The 22,723-nt window shown below is 37.0% G+C and overlaps 1 protein-coding gene across 3 annotated transcripts in view; it reads left to right on the top strand.

Annotated features, from left to right (window-relative positions):
• The first annotated feature begins 365 nt into the window (after positions 1-365).
• LOC126753393 (short neuropeptide F) overlaps positions 366-22,723 on the top strand; it is a 234,901-nt gene continuing 212,543 nt past the window's right edge. For 2 of the 3 annotated variants that reach the window (XM_050464796.1, XM_050464798.1), the window contains exon 1: positions 366-1,036. The gene's annotated coding sequence lies outside the window, so the exon portion shown is untranslated. The remainder of the gene's footprint in view (positions 1,037-22,723) is intronic. The other variant, XM_050464797.1, reaches the window with a different exon arrangement.

Genomic DNA, 22,723 nt, shown 5'->3' with positions numbered 1-22,723 from the left:
ATATTTAGTTTATGTCAAAATTTCCAAAAATTGACAGCATTGCTAAAGAAAACTTATTAACGCAAACCAATCATAATTTTATTAACAAGTTTTTAAAATATGCCTTAACTCCGTTTTGAATCTCTTCACTCAAAGAAAAAAATATTTGTCACATGCAATAAAATATTTAATTTTATGCTACAAAATTATTGCATGCAATCTATTTCAGTTCATACATTATTCAAGAATGGAAAGCTTTCCACCTACGACCGCTTACATACGCATTTCGTACACTGTTAACTTCGTGCACGAAGTGCGTGCCTTCGTCACTACGTTGCTGTTAACGGTAACTAACAATATAAATGCTCAAACGCCGCTAAGTCGGCACACATTCGTTTCTAACGCGTGCCGCTGAAAGCAACTCGCTAAACGACAGCTCGAAAGTAGCCTACAACAGTTATATTCAAACCACCAGTTTTGTTGTTAACAAAGTTCTTACCAAAAACGCTTAAAGCCAACAGTAAATCTGTGAAATAGCATTAATTTTGAATATTTACAAGAATTTTGAAAAAAATAATTTCTATTTTGACTTTTTCCGCAACGTAAATAATTAACTTTGTTTTCGAGTGCATACAATTAGGCGCCAAGCAATAAGCGTGTGAAATTTTGCAAATTAGAATACGTGTAAGCTGAGCAATTGACTGTGGTCGTGTGACATTAATTGGAAAACTTTCAATTGCTCTCATTCACATACATATACATATTTACATACGTATATACACACATATGCATGTACGTATGTAAATCGTTTTGTGTACCATATAACCAAGTAAGAACTGAAACATTCGAACGCTTTCACTAAGCTGACTCAGCTGTCGTGTGTGGTCTTAGTGTCTTTGTGCGCTGAAATATTTACTTTTCATCAAAAAACGCTGTGTTTGCTGCAAAAAGTGTGCGCGCGTTAATACACCGAAAACGGTAAAGAACATAATAAGAAATTTTAATTGAAAAATCTCAAAAAGTGACGCTAAACCGTTCGCTAACGAGAAACCAACAGGTAAGTTTCTAAAGATATTTTGTATTTATAGAAATAACCAAATTTGAAGATTCAAAAAAAATTGTTTTTAAAATTTTTGAAAGTGGGTCTCGAAAAATAGTCATTATAGGAACTAACAGTGAGTAAAATTATGTATAAAGTACTATGACCAAGGCACACATTTTGCTACAAAATTTTATTTTTGTTCTCATGAAACTTCAATCTGAATGCTATGTTAGACTAAACTCTTACTTAAACAGACTGAACTTTGGCATACACAGATATGTGCTGCATGCAAAGAGTTAATCACCTCTTTAAATACCCAGTGAAGCCGACTCTTGACTCATTTAATAAACCTTTGCTTAAGATCCAACCTCATCGAGACATCTGGATCTACCGTTAACGTTACCGATAACTTTGATGAAAACAAAATTACATTTTCCATAAATACGGTTCTACATAACCATTATAACAACAAAAACCATATTGGGAGAATTACAGTAGCGAAATGGGTTTACAACCACGCCTATTTCTTATATAATAAAATATTACATTTTATCAGTTAGTTTAGTGAAACTTCATAATATAAAATCTAGAATCAATGAAATTTGACACAAGTAGTGCCTTATAATATAACAAGTAAGGAAGGGCTAAGTTCGGGTGTCACCGAACATTTTATACTCTCGCATGGTAAAGTGATAATCGAGATTTCATTATCCGTCATTTACATATTTTTTTTTGTGTATTTTGCTGTAAAATTATATTAGATTAGATCAATTTGTGTACTTTGAGTATTGAATTGTATTTTCATTTTCTAATTTATATATTCAATACAGAATTCAAAATAGCATTATATTAGAAGAAGGCGTGGTTGTGGTCCGATTTCACCCATATTTCGTACATGTCATCAGGGTGTTAAGAAAATATTACATACCGAATTTCATTGAAATCGGTTTAGTAGTTCCTGAGATATGGTTTTTGGTCCATAAGTGGGCGACGCCACGCCCATTTTCAATTTTAAAAAAAGCCTGGGTGCAGCTTCCTTCTGCCATTTCTTCCGTAAAATTTAGTGTTTCTGACGTTTTTTGTTAGTCGGTTAACGCACTTTTAGTGATTTTCAGCATAACCTTTGTATGGGAGGTGAACGTGTTATTATGGAAATCTTCCATTTTTGAAGTATATGGAAATGCCTGAAGTAAATGACTCTATAGAGTTTCGTTGACATAGTAGTTTCCGAGATATGTACAAAAAACTTAGTAGGGGCGGGGCCACGCCCATTTTTCCAAAAAAATTAAATCCAAATATGCCCCTCCCTAATGTGATCCTTTGTGCCAAATTTCACTTTAATATCTTTATTTATGGCTTAGTTATGACACTTTATAGGTTTTCGGTTTTCGCCATTTTGTGGGCGTGGCAGAGGGCCGATTTTACCCATCTTCGAACTTAACCTTCTTATGGAGCCAAGAAATACGTGTACCAAGTTTTATCATGATATCTCAATTTTTACTCAAGTTACAGCTTGCACGGACGGACGGACGGACGGACAGACAGACATCCCCTTAAATCCATTATTTTTTCAAAAGAAATTTATTTGTATGAAATTAAATTGAATTGAATGTATACCACAGCAACGCGTGACTGGATCCACTAGTATCTTATATAAAGCTTTCAAATTTTCGAATAACTTTGCACCGAATGTATCAATAAATACCCAAGACATCATAATGAAACTCAGAAAGCGAGTTTTCTAATAATATTATTTCTTTGTACCTATTATGGAGGTCCTTTTCGATGTTCCCTACTTTTTTAAAGAAAAAACACAGAAATTTAAAATTTATTAAGGAGTTTTTATTATAATTCGAAAGCAAATTCTTTGGTATTTAGTTTTTGAAGATTATATCTTTCAAATGTCAGCCGGGGCTACGTCTCAGATGGTCCATCCGTTGAGTTCAATTTTCAATGTGTCGTTCGAGCATTTCGACTGGTAACTGGCGAATAACACGCGCGATATTTTGCTCCAAGGTCTGAATTAGAGCGAGACAGTACGCATAGACTTTAGACCTTACATATCACCACAGGAAGAAGTCTAAGGGTGTGATGTCACACGGTGGTCAATTGACCGGCCCAAAGTGTGAAATTATCTGCTCACCGAAGAAATATCTCAATAAATCCATTGATTGATGTGATGTGTGGAAAGTAGCGCCGTCTTGTTGAAACTAAATGTCGCTGAGATCGCGAGCTTCAATTTTAGGCATCAAATAGTCACGGCGCTGTTATGGTCGCCATTGATGGTTACGTTTTCAGCGGCATCATTTTTAAAGAAATATGAACCGATAATTTCACCGGCTCACAAACCAAACCAAATCATTGTTTTTTCTGGTAAAATGGCAGCTCTTGAATCTCTTCAGGTTGCTATTTATTCCAAATGCGGCAATTTTGCTTGTTTACATACTCATTGAGCCAGAAATGGCCCTCATCGCTGAACAAAATGTGGCTTGAAACTTTTTAAGAGCCCATACAGTGAAGCGATGTCGCTTGGTAAGGTCGAGCGGCTGCAGTTCTTGCACAGGCTGTATTTGGTAAGTTATGAATTTAAGATCTCGATGTATAATGCATCAAGTCGTTCCATACGTTAGTCCGAGTTGCTGTGAACGGCGCCGAATCGACTCCTCACGGTATTCGTATAGACTCTCAACTTGGCCTATTTTCTTCACTGCGTGCTGAACGTGGTCTAAAAATGTGATCTGTCAAAAAAGCCATTGAAAAAGTGCCTCTACTTAGATCACCCGTTACAATATATACAAATTTGCGTACTTAGGTTGCCTTTATTCTGCACATATTGAGCAGTATTAGTAGGAGTTATGTTAATAAAATACCATATACCTAATACAAGAATTTTAAACTTCCGTTTGGATTATACCGTATACTCGTATGTCGGTCATGTGGGGTATTATATGAGAAGTACGTGGATATATTTTTTCGAATATATTTTCATTTAATGTCCAAAATAAATGGAATCAATTCAGTCCTCTCTAGACAAAATTTCAAAACGACGATTGTGGCCTCTTCGGCATAAATAATTTTTCGTTCGTATCTGATGGCAAAAAATTCGTAGTGAATAATGAAATTTATAATTTATGTCGTACAAGCAAAGCGCATATCAAGCGGGCAATAGAATTTCGTTTGTATTTATTCACCTATAACCTAAATTGTTCAGCAATGAGATATTCTTGTTTGATCATAAACCAAATCTAATAAGAACACTGGCCTACAAAAAAATTTGTTTGGTTTGGTGCAGCTCTGTGCGCATCAGTAGTCGGTATATGTAGTAGGTAGGATGAACCATATTCCCGCTACTAGATGTCAGCTGACAGCTCTAATTTACCTACAATTCTCATTTTAATTTTTTTCGGTTTTGTTCAAAATCAGTCCATGTTATAACTAGTTTTATGGCATTAATCTCATAAATTTATTATGGCAAGTAAGTCGAGAAGTTGCATTAACAATCCTGATATCTTTTGTTACATATGCGGTGAGTATATAATGAAAGACCAACGGGAACCAATAAATGACATGGCAATTCGCTTGTATTCTCTATACTTTGGTATTCAAATTGGCAATCAAGATGAAGTGTGGGCACCTCACATTGTTTGTAAGATTTGCATTGAACATTTGCGACAATGGGAAAAAGAAACGCGAAATCTTTGAAGTTTGGGGTACCAATGATGTAGAGAGAACAAGAAAATCATCATGACGATTGCTATATTTGTATGACGAGTCTAGCAGGCATTAATAAAAACAATCGTAGCAAGTGGAAGTATCCCAATATTTCTTCTGCTACAAGACCTATTCCTCATTCAGAAACTGTTCCAATACCTGTTTTACATCGGGAAGTTCAAGAGTGTGACGATGACGAAATGGAAATTTCTGAAGAAGATTATGATTTTGAGTACTCCGGAGAAACGTCAATTCCTAAAACTTTTTCACAAGGTGAGCTTAGTGATCTTATCAGGGATTTAGATCTTTCAAAAGAGCGTGCTAGCATCAAGATTGAAAGAAAAAATTGTCTTTTTCTGGTGTAAATATTACTTTCTATCGCACAAGAGAACAAAACTTGCTACAATTTTTTTCTTCTGATAAAAATTTGGCATTTTGTCATGATGTGAACGGCTTGATGATTTCATGGGCCTGAAGACTTTCATGCAAGTAATTGGCGTCTTTTTATCGACAGCAGTATAAACACAATTGCAATAAATATGCTCCTATCCCACTGGCCCACTCTACATCTATGAAAGAAGAATACAAGGTAATTTCAGTTCTTTAAGAAAAAATAAGATATACTGAACATGGTTGGGTAATTTGTGTCGACTTGAAAATGGTAAATTTTTTGTTGGGCCAGCAGAGTGGTTATACAACATACCCTTGCTTCATTTGTTTCTGCGATAGTCGAGCTAGACCTAGTCATTGGACTCAAACAAATTGGCCTGCCAGAAATCTTGTTCTTGGCGAAAAAAATGTCATAAGCCAGCCTTTAGTTCCACGAGAAAAAATCATTATTCCACCTTTGCACATGAAACTAGGGCTCATGACACAATTTGTCAAAGCTCTTGACAAAAATTGTCAATGCTTCAAGTTCCTTTCTCAAAAATTTCCGGGATTGAGTACGGAGAAATTGAAGGCTGGAATTTTGATGGGCCCCAGATACGTCAACTGATAAAAAGTTCTAAGGATTTTGAAGCTACTATGACTGAAATAGAAAAACTTGCGTGGAAATTTTTTGTCGTTGTTATACAAAACTTTCTTGGTAACTTTAAAGCAGAAAACTATAAGCAGTTAGTCGAAGAAATGCTCCTGAACTTCAAAAATTTAGGATGTAATATGAGTTTGAAGGTGCACTACCTATGTAGTCACATTGATCATTTTGAACATAATTTAGGAGATTTTAGTGAACGCTTTCACCAGGATATAAAAACAATGGAACACAGGTACCACGGCAGATGGGATACTTATATGATGGCTGATTATTGCTGGGGAATTGTGCGTGATTGTCCAGGACGAGCTCATTCAAGAAAATCACTTGAAAAAAATTTTCTGGATGTATAATTTCCAAATAAATTAAAATGTTTTTTTTTAATTTGTTTTTTTCTTTTTTCTTATGAACAAGAGCTGATATGGAAAATGTGACTTGTTTTCTCGTATCAACTCACAAAATGAGTGTAGGCAAGTGTAATGACAGCCAATCGTAACAATTTTAAAATTATCGAAATTTTAAATAAACTTTATTGAGTAATTTGTAGAAAAAGAAGTGATATGTGTTTTGTATTAACTCCTCATTGGTGTCATTTTTTCTCTAGTTCACAAAATTTGTTCGAAATTGAATAACGATATGAAAATTGTATAATGAAATGACAAAATGGTTCCCCAATAATGATGAGACCTAGGCAGCGCAATCGCTGTGTCATAGACTTATAGTTCTTATAGAACTATAAATCACTAGCTAAATTTTCTCTTTGCATACTCTAAGAGCAGTATAATTAAAAGAGCGAGAGGATGAAAAAAAAGCTTTAAAAATGTTGGAACAGCTTTAGCTTATTCCTTAATGCCTACTCAGTCTAAAGAATTGCACTTTAGAATGAGTGATTCTATGTTGATTTTGTACATGTTTAGTATATATTAAACATGGAGTTGATTAAAGGGTTATCTAAAACATATTAAAGTGCTTCAAAGTACTTTCGGGATTTTACTACTTTATTAAATAATTAAATTGAATATATGTCTTCAGAGCAGGAGGATCTGTAGTATTCGAACGAGTTAAGTATATCAATACAGTCTATATAGGTATTTTCTTGAATGAAATCAGAATTACAAACACTTGATTGAATCAATTAAGTTAGGATATGTAAATTGGCCGATCCTAGTTAAAGGAGTAATGAAGAATCCCACTTGGACCTATTAATGCGAGTCCTTTGTGATACCATCTACTTCTAATTTTGTATCAACGGTACCCTCTCAAATCGACAACGCGCCTTGAACCTGTCACAAATTTTTGCGACTGCTAATATTAATTTTGGCCAATTCGTCTGGTTCGAGATGTGTCAACCTTAGTCTAACTACAACTGGATAGTGGAAAAAGTTTCTAGATGTTTCCACCTCGCATTCCTCCATACAACTTTGACAGTTCGACTTCGGAATTTTTAGCCTCACCGCATGAATATCCATAGGACATTGTCTAGTTAGAATTTCCACAATTGAGGTGAGATGAGCACTGTTAAAAGTGAAAAGTTTAATGTCCTTTGCATTCTAGCCAGGGTCACACTTGTTTCGGGACCGCTCAAGTTATAGTTGCTAATCAGCGCTTGTTAAGCTCGCTCGAGGTCCAAAACACTAGATCGCAAGAAGTCGCAGAAGCACCTATTCGTTTTCAGCCTCATGGGATTTGGGTAAGGGTGTCCTCTTGAGGGTTCATGAGCTTTGCAGTCAAGTCATATCATTCATTTTCGCAAATCCTTCAAATAAATTTTTCAAAAACTAGATTTGGCGAGTTGATCATATAATTAACAAGAAAAAACGTTAACTTCGGCTGCACTGAAGCTATTAACCCTTTATAACTAGAAAAGTTTCCACGCAACAATTTGATTTTGATTGGTAAGTTTGTATGGCATCATAGCTGTATGCCCATCTACAAATTTGTACCTAGATTGTACTATTGCCTTTGAAAATAATTCAAGCAATATCTTGTTAAATAAAAAAGTTTTACTTACATGGACAATGGGCGGTGCTCATGAACATGCGTTGTGCACTAAGATCCACTACAACCAAGGCACTTAGCGTCATCTTGAACATAGTACCGGTAGACATCGTCGGTAGGTGTATGGCTGCGAAAGTTGCTATCAGATTCAGAGAAAATACACACTTTCGCTTTACTTTAACTTCATACCAGATCACTTGGATCATAGAATTGTCAACCCTAACTCTGGCGGCTCCTTCTCTGCCAAAATATAAACGAGGGAAGAAACGGAGAGTGGCAGTGAGCTTCTTTACGGATGGTTCAAAACTTGGGGGGAAGGTTAGTGAAGAGATTTACTGTCAGAAACTCTTTATCAACTCAAGATTCAGACTGCCTGACTATTGCAGTATGTTCCAAGCCAAGGTTGCAGCAGATCTACTGCTCCGGAGTGCAGGCTCCTTCAGAGAAGTGACTATTCACTCAGATAGCAGAGCGGCGATACTAGCCTTGAACTCATTAACAGTGCGTTCAGGATTAGTTGAGGAGTGCCAAACCTCGTAATCAATTGCATCAAGTGTCTTTGTGATAAGCCTCGTATGGGCGCAGGGCCATAGCGGAATCGCAGGAAATTGCAAAGCTCATGAGCTAGCAGGGAAAGGTATCCTAGAACCTCTATCGGTAGAATGGGAGCAGGTGGGTGCTCCTGTATTCTCTTGTGTTCTACTTTTAGAAATTTGGGCTTAGCCGAAGCCTAGGCAGCTCTTGGCCACCATCGGTACAAGCGTTGCCGCAAAAGGCTTCGACTCAGCTCGTCACGCTGATCATTTATATATTTATTATAAGGTCTCCAATGTTTGCTTCTGGGTGTTGCAACCTTCATGACAAATTTAATATACCTTGTGCAGGACATAACCGATATCGGGTTCAGAGCATATCTAAATATATTCCGCTCAAACTTGTCACTAACTTACTTGCAGCATCAATTTTACAATTTCAGTCATCAGCGCGCTTTATTGTTATTCGTTAACAATATGCATGCACACTTACGAACTATGTGGCATGAATTATGAAACCGTTAAGAATTATACAAAGACTTAAAAATAGTCAACATCTATGGCTATGTGACCAGTGCCAGCGGATATTTATTTATGATTTTATAAAAATAACTTTAGCATATTGATTTTCATTTCATAGTTGAGTGAATGAATGCCACTTGATTGGGTGTGTGTGTGTGAGCGCAACGCTCGTGTAAATGAGTGAGTTAATGATGCGTTGAAGGGCAAATGAAAATATGCGCATGTATAAGTGTGTGTGTGTCACACTTGTTCACGCACACACGCGCAGATACATAGATCAGACAAAAGCATATCAAAGTTGCGCCACTGCCGTCTGCTCGTGACGCGCTCGTCAAAGATATCGTTAATAAACTGAATTCACAGTAAAAGTACATATTAATAATAAAGAAGGAATCCAAGCATATTAATTATTTATTTTAAACAATAAAATCGCCTGAGTAACATTAATTAAATAACTGTTGTTTGTATTTCTTTTGAACGCATTATTATACCTGTTGCAAGTGGCATGAGCACAATGCTGGCATCATTAGCTGGAACTCGCCAAAGTCCTTTGTGTACAATTATTTTTCGCACCCTTCCTGTGTCCGCATTAACTGTGAGTGCTTGAGTGATTTATTGTCACGTATAATTATATGCACATCTGTGCGCAGAGTATGAATTGAAACACTTTGAAATTTTAATGTGTTAATAAAATGAATTTTCATTTACTACTTATTTAAGTGAGTTTGCAGAATGCGCATTGTTTGTTGTGTTTTTACTTTTGTTTGTGATTAACGCTTAATTAAGCAATTGACTCGCTTGCAACTAACTGTGATAAACATATAGCCAATAATGGCAGTTTTAATTGATTTTGTGGAATTATTAGCTGGAAAAGGAATTGTTGTGACTTTGAAAAGAAGAAAGAAGAAGCAGTTAAGGCATAAGAGATATTTGGTAAATATGGTTTTTAGGCTTCAGTTTAGCAAGATTAACTCTTTTTTGGTGAAAGCGTCAATTTTATTTCTTTTCTATTCTAAATTTGTTTGGGTTGAGACCAGGAGAGCCCACATTTGAGCACAAATTAACGATTTCATTTCCCTATCGCTATTTCAATAATAAGTTCTAGTAAAAAGAAATCTAACGTTTTTCCAAAAAATGGCTTTAGTAATCAGTATCTCGCATTGTGTAAGTGCGATCGGTGTAATGTGGCGTTAGAGAGATAGACTAGGTTAGGTTAAGCTGGTAGGCCAATAAGCCACCCATAGACCAGTAACTAGGCCCATGAGGAGTAGTCATGCTTTAGAATGATTTTGCGGTCTCATTATAGATACCTCCTCCGGTGTATCATACCGTAGGGACCCAAAATGCTTACAGTCAATGCGAACAAGTGCACAAGAGTTGCTCCATTGTTTCCCTGGTGCTTGCTCTAGACATTTCCTGCAGTCTTCTCGATCATATTCCTAAGTCTCTTCTATCGAGTGCCAAAAGGAATTTTGTGTACTTCCGATCAACCATTTTGACATGACTTTTGCATTTTTGCACACAGGTAGCTCGTTCTATGGGTTTTAATTTTCTTTACCATGTTTCTATCGAGTTCGTCGTATGGACAATGCATGGGTTTGCCAATATTGATCACGTTTTCGGGTGTTAGCCGTACACCATTCTTGGCAATATTGGCCTTTACTTCATTGCCCTCGAAGAGTTTGTGGTCTGGCACGCAGTAGGACTTCTGTCCGATATGCGACACGAGTTTACTGCCTTGATTGCTGCTGACTTTCTACGTAGATGTTAACTCTGGAACTGCCTGCAGGTGCATTAGAGGCCAGCTCCACGGCTTTCGCAATTCCAAAGACCTCAGCTTGACAGTATATTTTCATTGCATGTAGCTAATATTTCGTAGATATTTCTCTGACAGTTTTGTCAGCGCTTAATTCAGTATTGTTTGAGCACTCCTCAAAAGCGAACACTAGTAAAGAGAAAATACCACATATTTTACAAATTTTTTTCGATAAGGGCAAAACGCAAGTCAGACTGAAAAAGGGCAATAGTATTTTTGGTTCTGATACTATAATAGCCAAACACGCGCAATTTTAATTTTGTCGACTCTTCTTCTTCTTAATTGGCGTAGACACCGCTTACGCGATTATAGCCGAGTTAACAACAGCGCGACAGTCGTTTCTTCTTTTCGCTACGTGGCGCCAATTGGATATTCCAAGCGAAGTCAGGTCCTTCTCCACTTGGTTCTTCCAACTGAGTGGAGGTCTTCCTCTTCCTCTGCTTCCCCCGGCGGTACTGCGTCGAATACTTTCAGAGCTGGAGTGTTTTCATCCATCGGGACAACATGACCTAGCAAGCGTAGCCGCTGTCTTTTAACTCGCTGAACTATGTCAATGTCGTCGTATATCTCGTACAGCTCATCGTTCCATCGAATGCGATATTCGCCGTCGCCAATGCGCAAAGGACCATAAATCTTTCGCAGAATTTTTCTCTCGAAAGCTCGTAACGTCGACTCATCGGTTGTTGTCATCGTCCAAGCCTCTGCACTATACAGCAGGACGGGAATTATGAGTGACTTATAGAGTTTGGTTTTTGTTTGTCGAGAGAGGACTTTGCTTCTCAATTGCCTACTCAGTCCGAAGTAACACCTGTTGGCAAGAGTTATCCTGCGTTGGATATCCAGGCTGACATTGATGGTGGTGTTAATTCTGGTTCCTAAATAGTCGACTCTGTTCCGGTATTTTCGTTGTCAAAGATAAATCACACTGTGGAGGGTCAATTGTCCAAAATATCAATAAAACAATGGAAATCGTCGAAACGTCCTTCCAGTGCTAAGAAGCAAAACATCGAACAAAAAAAAAAAACAGTTTGGATTCACTTAAATAAGGCTAGACAAAAATGATGACTCCAAGTATGAATACCGCAGATCTAAGATCTGACGGTCAAGAAGTTTTGCTTTGTGTTTTTATAGAAATGATAGAGAATATTATACTATGAGGTACCCTGCTTCTACCAAGCACTTAATTCGGGCCTACATATATTGGGAACAACGGCTAACTTTGGTCAACGCCTGGCTATACACATCGATAGTGGCTCGCCAGAAACTCCCGAAAGTCTGGTCGGGATTTTCTCAAACATCCACCTTTTAGTCTGCATGTGGCGTCAAGTAATTACTACCCATAGTTTTGATGGTGAAAAATACTCCTCAAGAGAAGCTTTTGAAAAACGACTGTTAAAGTTTTTTGCCTGGCTTACCAAGATTTATATTTTAAACTTCAGTTCACAGCGATATTTGGTTATAATAAATATTTGAATACAGAAATATAGCAGTTGGCTTAAAATTGACAGTTGTCTGATGGGTTTTACTTTCGAATGGAATTTTACACACAAATTGAAACTGTTGAACTTGTCACCAGATTACATTTTCTTATTACCGTTATGATAGCTTAATTTTATAAATCTATCACACAGTCAACAGAAGAATAGAACAGTTAGTAAGATGTATATATTTAGAAGAATATATAAATATCAAGGGATATTAGGAAGGAAGGTGAAGCATCATAAAGAATACGAACGAAATAGCTTTGAATGGCGATAATATAACCGTTTCGAAGTTTGTCTGACAATTTCAATATTTTTTTCAAACAATATTATATATAGTCTTAAGCTTTTAGGTATCAAAAATCCAAAAACACTTTGCAGTTGCACTGCTTGTAGATTTATATCTTAGGCAATCTCTCGAGAACTCGTTCAACTTTTCATTTGCTTAAATATGTCTTTCAAGATCTCGAGAAATTATAGCGCTCCGTTGACATTTTTTTTAAAGTGATGAAATCTGAGAGACTAACTGTTTTCTCGATAGCACGTTCGATATTGAAAGTGTATTTAACTCCTTGTCTGATGAAGTTTAGACTGAGTGTAGATTTCGGTTGTTAAAAATATTTCTTTAAAAGTTATTACTGAGCATTCACACAAGAGAGTTATAAAGACATTTTGTGTTACTCATACGTCCTGGTGTACTATATGAATACAAAATAACTTTTAAGGGAATGCTTTAACAAAAAATCATTAGGACCTTTTTTGTATTTAGTAGAATATAAACAGCAAAAATAACCTTCCGAGGTTTTTTGGCTGTAATTTTTTAAAAAATGAAAAACTTTGATTCTGCTTGTGGATTATTTTTATTTGGTCTTTTAAATTTTTTTACATCAAGCCGAGAATATGATATCATGTAAATGGCCGCCGCCACAGTTGATTGTCATTTAAGCCTTTTTTACGGCATTTTCCATCACTTTGGCCAGAACTTCTGGCGATAGGTTCTCACATTCTTGACGGATATTGTCTTTAAGAGCTGCATGAGTCTAAGGCTTGTTGACATAAACCCGCGACTTCAAAAAGCTTCACAAGAAGAAGTCTGGAGCGGTCAAATCAGGCGATCTTGCTGGCCAGTGCAAATCGCCAAAACGGTAGATTAGGCGCCCGGGAAATGCATCCTTCAGCATATCGGTTGTGGCACGTGCAGTGTGTGCCGTTGCACCGTCCTGTTGGAACCACATGTTTTCCAATGCCAATTCATCAAGTTGCGGCAAAAAAAATTCGTTGATCATTGCTCTGTAGTGCTCACCACTCACAGTAACCGTTTGGCACGCGACGTCTTCGAAGAAAAAAGGTCCGATGACTCCTCCAGCGAAAACAGCACACCATACAGTGACTTTGAGCGGGTGTACTGGCTCTTCGTGGGTTACGCGCGGATTTTCAATGCCCCAGAAGCGTAAATTTTGCTTATTTACGTACCCGCTAAGATAGAAATGGGCCTCATCACTCATGATTATTTTTGTTGAAAAATCATTTTCCTCTTGGTGGTGAGTAAAGATGGCTTGAGCGTATTTTAAACGCGATTGGCGGTCAGCAGCTAACAGCTGATGCACCGTCCGGACTTTGTACGGAAACATCTTCAAATCTTGTACCAAAATTCGCTGTAAACACCGTCGACTGATACCCATTTGCGTGGCACGTCGTCTGGTCGATGGCGACGGCGCTTTCATGACATCCTCGGCAACAGCAGCAATATTCTCTGCAGAACGGCTACTCCGGGGTCTGCCACGCCTGGCAGCATCTCGTATTGTGCCAGTCTCTTCGAGGCGACCGGCTAAACGTCACGGTGTTTCACTAGTAGGCGTCGCACGGCCAGGAAATCTGCGACGAAGAGAAAATTTAAATGATTTAGTCACCGCTATAAATGTAAATTGAAATTGCTTGTTTACATAGGATCCCTTTTTTTAGAGGAAAAACTCAAATTTCAGGGGAATAACGTAGACCCTAAAGTACATGGACCATAAAAAGGTTTAATGACTTAAGAATGGTTAAGCATTTCTGCGCCTTCCTTTTCAACCAACCATATGTATTGGCGATCTGGCAACATCTGCTATTTGCGGCCTTTACTTTAGATATATGGTTGAAAATTGAGATCGAACTAAAGTCTTGCGCATCGCTTAGCGGCAAAAAAAAATCTATTAAAACCAAATGCTTCTGCACCCTACTGCACTTTTAGAGCTGAAAAGATATTAAATATTCGAAGGGGCCAACGTAGGAAACGAAGTCTCCAACTTTTCACGGAAATTTGTTACAATATTTAAAATCTTTTGTTTATCCAGTGTCAACTTTACTTTTTAATAACTTACTGTATCTTAAGTAATTTTAAGATCTCTGGTTGTAAGGTAGTCAAAATTTCCTACAACTTCGAAGTTTTTTAAGGTCAGTCAAGCCAAGGTTAGAGGTGTAAGAATTGAAGTATTTTTCTTATGCACTATTATCTCCATTCATTTATGATTACCAATCTAATTGATTAAGAATAAATTTTATCATTTATCACTGTAAATAGGTATTTATTAGTCAAAAATTTTATATATCACATGCAATTAAGGAGTCTACCTATAAGCATCATACCTGTATTCTTACATTAATTAATTGCCATCAGCGTAATATCAAAGAAATTCTTAATGTCAAACATTTTTAATTGTGCCGGCTCAAGCAAGTAATTTTAATTAATTTGCCATTACAATGATATCATGAGCAAAAGTTAAAGAGTATGATGAAATAGTTGTTAATGAGCCGGCGAGCAAATAGTAAGAAGAAAATTGAAAAATGTGTAAGGGAGTAAGATAACTTGAACAATTCTTCGTATGCAAAGATACGGCATAAATAGTGTAAAGGTGAGTAGGAGAGATAGTGAGTGGAGAAAGAGTAGAGTTAAGATTTCAGTGAATTTTATTGTGAATAAATGCGAAATTGCTGACGCAAATTAAACGCAGCCAACAAAATATTTTAAAAGTGATAAGTTCAAAACTATCGTAAAGCATAAAGTAAAAGCTATACTGAACGTGGGCGTAAGAGCATATTAAACATAAATTGCTTTAAAAATTCTGAAATCATGTGATGGTTTCATTGAAATAAGCGAAAATAATTGAATGAATTTACTAGGTATAATTATTCTATAAAATTATTCCAAAAAAAATTCAAAAGGTACTATTGCTCGAGAGTGTCGAGATTGCATGTCTATCCTATAAAACAATTTTGAGGAAACTCACAAGGTCCAAATAGAAAGTAATTAGTTTTAAGATTTTTGTTTGGTATGTGTTTAATTGTATTTTGTTTGAATCTTCAATTTGCCAGATATTGTAAGGCTTTATAAGCATTTTCCAGAAAGAATTCATGTTATCAGGCTTCATAAGGCTACCATAAGTCTTGCAGACGTCCACCATTATGGATGAAAACATTAAAAAAAATCGTTAACATTATTTTGAATCATCTTTAGGGAAATTGATAGAGTTATAATATTTGGGTATGCGAAGTCTCAGTGCTATTAGATCATCCTCGCGAAGTATTTGAAAGCCGTGTAACAGCGATATATCCAAATTTTTGTGTCAATATGTGACAATGGACTGAATCTAAACCATTGTTATACTTCGACGCATGGACTGGATGCGTTGAACCAAATCCAAAGAATCTGTAGAAAGATCTTGTATAGGGGAATAACAATAATAGCGATTATTATATAAAGTTATTGGACCGTTTGCGAAAAAAATGGTTCAAACTGAAGCGGAGGAAAATGATGTTTATCAAAACACTGCAGTATAAAACACGAAGAACGATGGCAAAATTCTCTGAAAAAGGTTTCAAATTGCGTAAGCACCCATCGCATTCACATGAATATATAATATAACATACATATTTACAAATATGGTATCGAAGATTTGAAAGCTCTCTATAATGGCAATCGCGGTCTCGATGAAAGTTTGGTCCAATGGAGTTTGGCCAAAAATATATTTTCTTTACAATGCGATGTTATAGCCCAAAGTACGAAGTCCAATCGACAGTCATCTGAGTGGAACTCACACGATAAATTCACTTTAAAGCATGGAAGAACGCAGCAGTCAGTTGGTGTTTTACTACGGTAGGTTGGTACTTTTCAATTGATCTGTTATATATTAGTGTAACCAATTAAAAAAGCCATAAATTCGGTTTGGAAAATTACTTTTATTTATTTTAAAGTACAAAATGTGTGAAAATGATCACAAATTCAGGACCAATTCACTTTTGCTCGATATGACCAACTTTTGCCTTAACTATGGCCTTGAGACGGTCAAAAAACGAATCGCAAGCTGCCCGAATGTGACTTGCCGGTATTTTGGCCCACTCACGGACAATGGCTTTCTTCAGCATCTCGAGACTGGTGTATTTTTTTACTTCGGACCTTGCTCTCCAAAATGGCCCAGAGAGAATAATCCATTGGATTCGCATCTGGTGAATTCGAGAACCATTGTGTGGTCGTAATGAAGTTCGGAACGTTGTTTTTCAGCCATTCTTGGTTCACTCGCGCTTTGTGAGACGGTGCTGAGTCTTGTTGAAACGTCCATGGTTTGCGACCGAAATGTTTGTTTGCCACGGCTTCAAAGCAGCCTCCAGAACACTTTCCCGATAATATGTCTCATTTACTTTGACGCCAGGCTCGATGAAAACAATTGGAGAGCGCCCATCTGCGGTGACAGCGGCCCAAACCATTATTTGTGGCGGGTGCTGCCTCCTGGTGGCCAACCGATGACTTAGATTCTCTCGTATGAACGGTCGGTCAAGTAAACCCTATCGTTTTGAGAGTTTACGAATTGCTCAATTGGAAAAATTTTTTCGTCAGAAAACACAATGTTCGGAATTTGACCGCTTTCGGCCAAGCGAAGCAACTGTTTCGCTCTCTCAAGTCTTACTTGTTGCTGCTTCGGTGTGAGATCATGGGCCTTTTGGAACTTGTAAGGCTTGACCTTGAGCTCATTTTTCAATATGCGTCGGATGCTGCGGTCGGATATTTTCAGTTCTTTAGCCATTTGATTGGCACTTCGTCGTGGATTTCGCTCAAGTCGCTTCTTCACTTTCCAAACCATCTCACGTGACGTTGCAGTCTTTTGATGACCACCTCCATGGCGTTTTGCGATGCTACCAGTATCATTGTAACGAGTGATGGTGCGATAAACAAAAACTTTATTCACATTAAGGTGTTTGAGCTCACGAACAATTGCTGGCTGTGATTTTCCAGCTAAATATAAAACAATCACACTATTACGTTTGAATTCCATCGCTGATCACTTTTTTTGCGTTCACTTTTGGCAAAACGCTTTTGTACACTTGTGAACAATACTCCGAACTGTCATTCAGCAAATTTATAAACAGCTGATTCCAGTGCAACAGCTGCGCGAACGGTCTGAACTTCGAGTGCCGGACCCTTTAATAAGCAGATTAATTTAAAATTTAATTTTCTGCGCTCGACTCGACTTTCTGCATCCTTCTGTTTGCTGATCTCACGAGTCATTGTCTTGATCCTTGAGCACTAAAATCTAGCGTTGTGCTGTATCGGGAGTCCCACCAAATGAGCAGCTTCTTGAAGGGAAAAAAACGTGTAAAAATAACAGATAAAGCTGTCGAAAAAAATGCTTCGAGATACGTAAGAACAACTCAGATGGTAACCTAAAAGGAGACAACAAATCAGGAATGGTTTCAAAAATTTCTCACAAACTTAGAGACTAGTTCGGTTATATACCGACGGACAGGCTGACGGACAAGGACAGACCCTGGCCATAGCACACACTCCTGCCTGACACCGGCCTTAAAATTTTTACGTCATTACAATACTGCTATCCTAAGTACAGCTACTGTATGCGGTTGGTTGATATATTATGTCCGTAAATAGTAGCAAGATATCTTTCTGAGCTGCTCCTTCCATTTGTGAAGTGATAAAAAACCATAACGAAAAAACGATTTTTAACATTTATTCATAATTTTTCCTTCGGGCATTGATTATACATATGTACAAAAATAGATATTATGTCATGATATGTCACGTGCGTAAACTTACAATATAAATGACAATAATATATCGTGGTGTACTTGGCAGTTAAAACAGTTAATGTCTGTGAAAGAAACATGTGGTTTGCCACAATTATGTTGTTTATAAAAGCAATTGATTATATACTTGTACATATGCACGTACATATGTACATATGTATGTAAGTAAATGCATTTTTCAATGCATACTTAAAATTGCATTCATTGTTGTTAGTGTTGCTACTGTGGCGCCATTACAGTTCAACGATTCGTATAAATGATTTACATTTAAATAACACTCATTAATAATATTGTTTGGCTTAATGTCGGTTTTTACAATATTTCTGCTTTTCTACGTGGCGGAAAGTGAATTTTTAAAGCGTTGACGATTCATTAATATTTTAATAATTAAGCTGTCATACCTGTTTGTGGAGTCGATGGATAGTATTTATCTTTATTTCCATATATTTGTATATACGTAAGTGAATATATGTTAAAAATGCTCACAATAAATCGGAACAGTAGATAAAGGCATACTCTTCATTACTTGCTCTTCATTAAAATTTTCATGAGAGAGAATTAAATCGCGGTTATAGCCGAGGTTAAGTCTTCGTTTTGTCTTTTCGCTATATTGCAAAAAATTTCAATGATCTTTTTCCAGAGAATCTTTCATTACCGGGTTATCGAAAACCAACCTTGAAGATTGTTTTCTTCCAACAATATGATACTCGTATAGCCAAAGCAACCGCTGTCTCTTGATTTGCTGAATTATATCAATATAGCTGTATATCTCGTACAGCTCATCGTTCCATCGACGGAACATCAAACATCGACGGTACATGCCGTTGCCAATGCGCAAAATACTATAAATCTTCCAAAGCCTTTCTTTCTCAATGATGTCATTATCCATGCTGGCTGAATCGAAAACCATCACCTTTTTAATATGGACTTGTTTTTGGTATCCATCCGTACAATATGATACCTCAGTATATTAGCCCAAGAAGGAATCGTCGCAGACCCTATAAAGTATAAAGTCATTTAGCCATGTCCGTTGTCTGTCTGTTATCCGTCCCTCCGTCCGTCAATATATACGAACTATCCCTCAGTTTTTAAGATATCGTTTTGAAATTTTGCAAACGTCATTTACTCTTCAAGAAGCGGACCACTATAACATATAGCTGCCATACAAACTGAACAATCCGAATCAAGTTCTGTATGGAAAACTTTCGCATTTGACAAGATATATTCACGAAATTTGGTATGGATTGAAAATGGAAAGAAAATTGTTCAGATCGGATTACTATAGCTTCCGTACAAACTGGACACTTAGTTACTAAAAGAAATGCACCTTGAAGGGTATATTGTTCATCTGAAGAGAGGACTTTATTTTACAATTGCTTACTCAGTACTAAGTAGCACCTGTTGGCTAGAGTGATTCTGCGTTGGATTTCAAGGCTGATATTGTTATTGATGTTGATGCTGGTTTTGGATAGACGAAATTATCTACGACTTTAAATTTATGACTATCAACAGTGTCGTGTTAGCCAAGTCGCGAATGCGCTGATCGTTTGTTTGATGACCGGATTTCGTCTTATTCTCGTTCACAACCAGACCCATATGCTTCGCTTCCTTATTCAGTTTGGAGAAAGCAGAGCTAATGGCGCGGTTGTTGAGGCCAATGATATCAATATCAACGGCGCACCCCAGTACCTATACTTTAAGATTGTACCTTCTCGATTAAGCTCTGCAGCTCGAATTATCTTCTGCAGCGGTAGATTGAAGAAGTCGTACGACAGGGAGTCTTTTTGTCTGAAACCTGGTTTGGTATCGAAGCGCTTCTGTTACTGACGGAGTCTTTGGTGTTGCTCAATGTCAGCTGACACATCCGTATTAGCTTTGCGGGGACAACAGAACCTCATTCAAATTTGATATATGGTTTTCTTTTTGATATCTATAACTTTCAGTTACTTATGCAGTAATTATTAAGAGCAAAGAGGATTTATAGAGCTTACAAAAAGTTTCCACGTCTTCAACAGTAGATAAGGTTGCTTTCCCTATTGATGGTAAACCGGATTTTATGCTATTTGAGAGCAAATTTTGACCAAACATTTCTGAAAAGTTAACACTCGTAAAAAGAACAGTTAGAATTTTCGAATATATGGATTATGGAGGTATTTCTTAGTTTTTTGACGAGGTTGATAATGGCATGTGTCGAGCTAGCCATGTCAAATCTAATATTGGCTTTGGTAACCGGTTCATAAGTACCCATACCCATTCTCTTCCTCATGCTAAATTGGACCATAGAGCGAATACAGCGAGTTTCTTAAATTTCTATACATTTCTCTTGAGCTTCTTTCGTACGAGTATGCTGAATAATGATGGTTTAGAGATGCCTCGCGTATAGAAAGCGGTTTGTCTAGAAAAAGTTTGGAGGATTCTGTTCTCTTCAAGTTAAAATTGGGATCTCTTGAAAAAATTTTAGAGAAATTATGTATCTTCTTTGCCAAAAGGTGTTCCAAAAGTTTAATTCAACACAAGCGCGCGACTCCTGTCGGTTGAAATTTCAGTCGATATTTTTTTTATGCGCGTCTTGGCTTTCACGTTACTGCTGACAGTCATAACTTCGAAGCCGTAGATAACAACAATGTCAGCCTCGAAATCCAACACAGAATAACTCTTGCCAACAGGTGCTATTTCGGACTGAGTAAGCAATTACGAAGTAAAGACCTCTCTCGACGAACAAAGATAAAATTCTACAAGTCACTCATCATCCCCGTCCTGCTATATGGTACGGAGGCAAGGACGATGACAATATTTGATGAGTCGGTCTTACAAGTTTTTGAGAGAATGCCGTTCGATTGGATGAAAACACTCCAGCTCTGAGAGTATTCGATTCGGTACCCACCGGTGGAAGCAGAGAATGAGCAAAACCTCCACTCCGTTAGAAAGATCAGGTATGGAAAGACCTGGTCACACTTGGAATTACCAAAGGTGCCAAACAACGAAAACTAAGAACGACTGGCGCGTTGTTGTAAACTCGACTATAACAGCGAAAGCGGTATCTACGCCAATAAAGAAGAAGATATAAATTTCTGTAGTCTTAGGCAAGTTACTTCGCTGTGCTTGAACATACTCGATAACCCGCCGAAGCACAATCTCTGTCATCTATCAAATTTCTGCTGACTGCGAAAGAAAGTGGCTGGAATCATAGTAAACCGCATAAGACAAAGTTAATTATTTGAAATCAGACGGTAGCTCGTATTAACGATAGATTATGAAGTGATAGACACGAGCTGCTCCAACGGCGACAATGACCTGTTGATATCTATTTATAGTCACTCCAAAAAACCCACTACTGTCTTTTACTCCTACTTCTCAATTGTAGGAGAATGAAAAATATTTTCGAGTACAGTTAATGAGCGCAAGCACGCAACGCTATCCGGCCTTTGAAGTGGTTCTTTGTATGTAACAAATACACTTACATATTCACTGACTTTCCTGCATTCCAGCTCACACCCTCGGGCTGTCGGCCTACTTTAACCAAAAGCAGCGTAAATTTTAATTGTTCTACCTTGAATGTCGAGCTGCCCGGAAAGCTGGATGAGCGGCATAAAGCGTAAGATTAAATTAAATTGCAAGGAATTAATTTAAACTTATGCTCATTAAAATTACGACGCTTGTACAATGTGCGCGCATGACAGCAAACCCTTTTGTACACACACACACACAAACAAATTCACTCACATTATTTAATTTTCGTTATTTTATTCGCCATTCGCATTTTATTACACTTAACTGGCGTTGTAAATCATTTATTTTAACTGTATATGCAATGCGACAGTTTGTGGCAACTTCTTGCAGTATTGCTGCTGTAATTTATCAGTTGTATAAATGCTCCAATCGGATTTCGATGGAATCCATTTATAATATTATATTACGATTGAATATTCGATGCGTGAAATGCATGTAATTGCAACAATTCATAAGTAATTACATATTTGCATTTATATAAGCATTTCTACATAATATACTATATATTCTATTAAATCACTGCACTTGTTGATGATCGAAAGTGCATTTGCATGTTGCATGCCACATGTGGCGGCAAATAATGGCATACACTTAGGGGCAACACTTTCAAGGCCATTAAGTTGTCAGCTTGTAAAAGCGGAAACGTTCAGATAAAAACTTTTTGAACTTTTAGCAACATTATTTTACGTGATTTTAATTAATGCTCGTTTATTTAACAGTCAGCGCGATAAATATCACTTAAATATAGCGATGTTTATACATTGATGTTTCAGCCTAAAATTAGACTACACGAAATGCACATTTTTTAACATCTCATTTAAGGAAGATGACGAAACATTGTAAGCTGGCTTAAAATAAAATTTTAGTAGATTGTTTACAATTATTTATTATCAATAGAGATTTTATTGATATAAATTTTGGGTAGTCGAAAAAGTCTTTTCGTATTTTGTCAATAGATGTCGTTGCAGTCGTATACCTGCTACCAGTCACATTGTGTCATACCATATAGTCTCGAAAAGGTGGGAT

This window comes from Bactrocera neohumeralis, chromosome 3 (assembly GCF_024586455.1).
Source record: "Bactrocera neohumeralis isolate Rockhampton chromosome 3, APGP_CSIRO_Bneo_wtdbg2-racon-allhic-juicebox.fasta_v2, whole genome shotgun sequence".
Classification (NCBI taxonomy): Eukaryota; Metazoa; Arthropoda; class Insecta; order Diptera; family Tephritidae; genus Bactrocera; species Bactrocera neohumeralis.
Note: the sequence above shows the minus strand (reverse complement) of the source record. Positions and strands in the feature narration are given on the sequence as shown.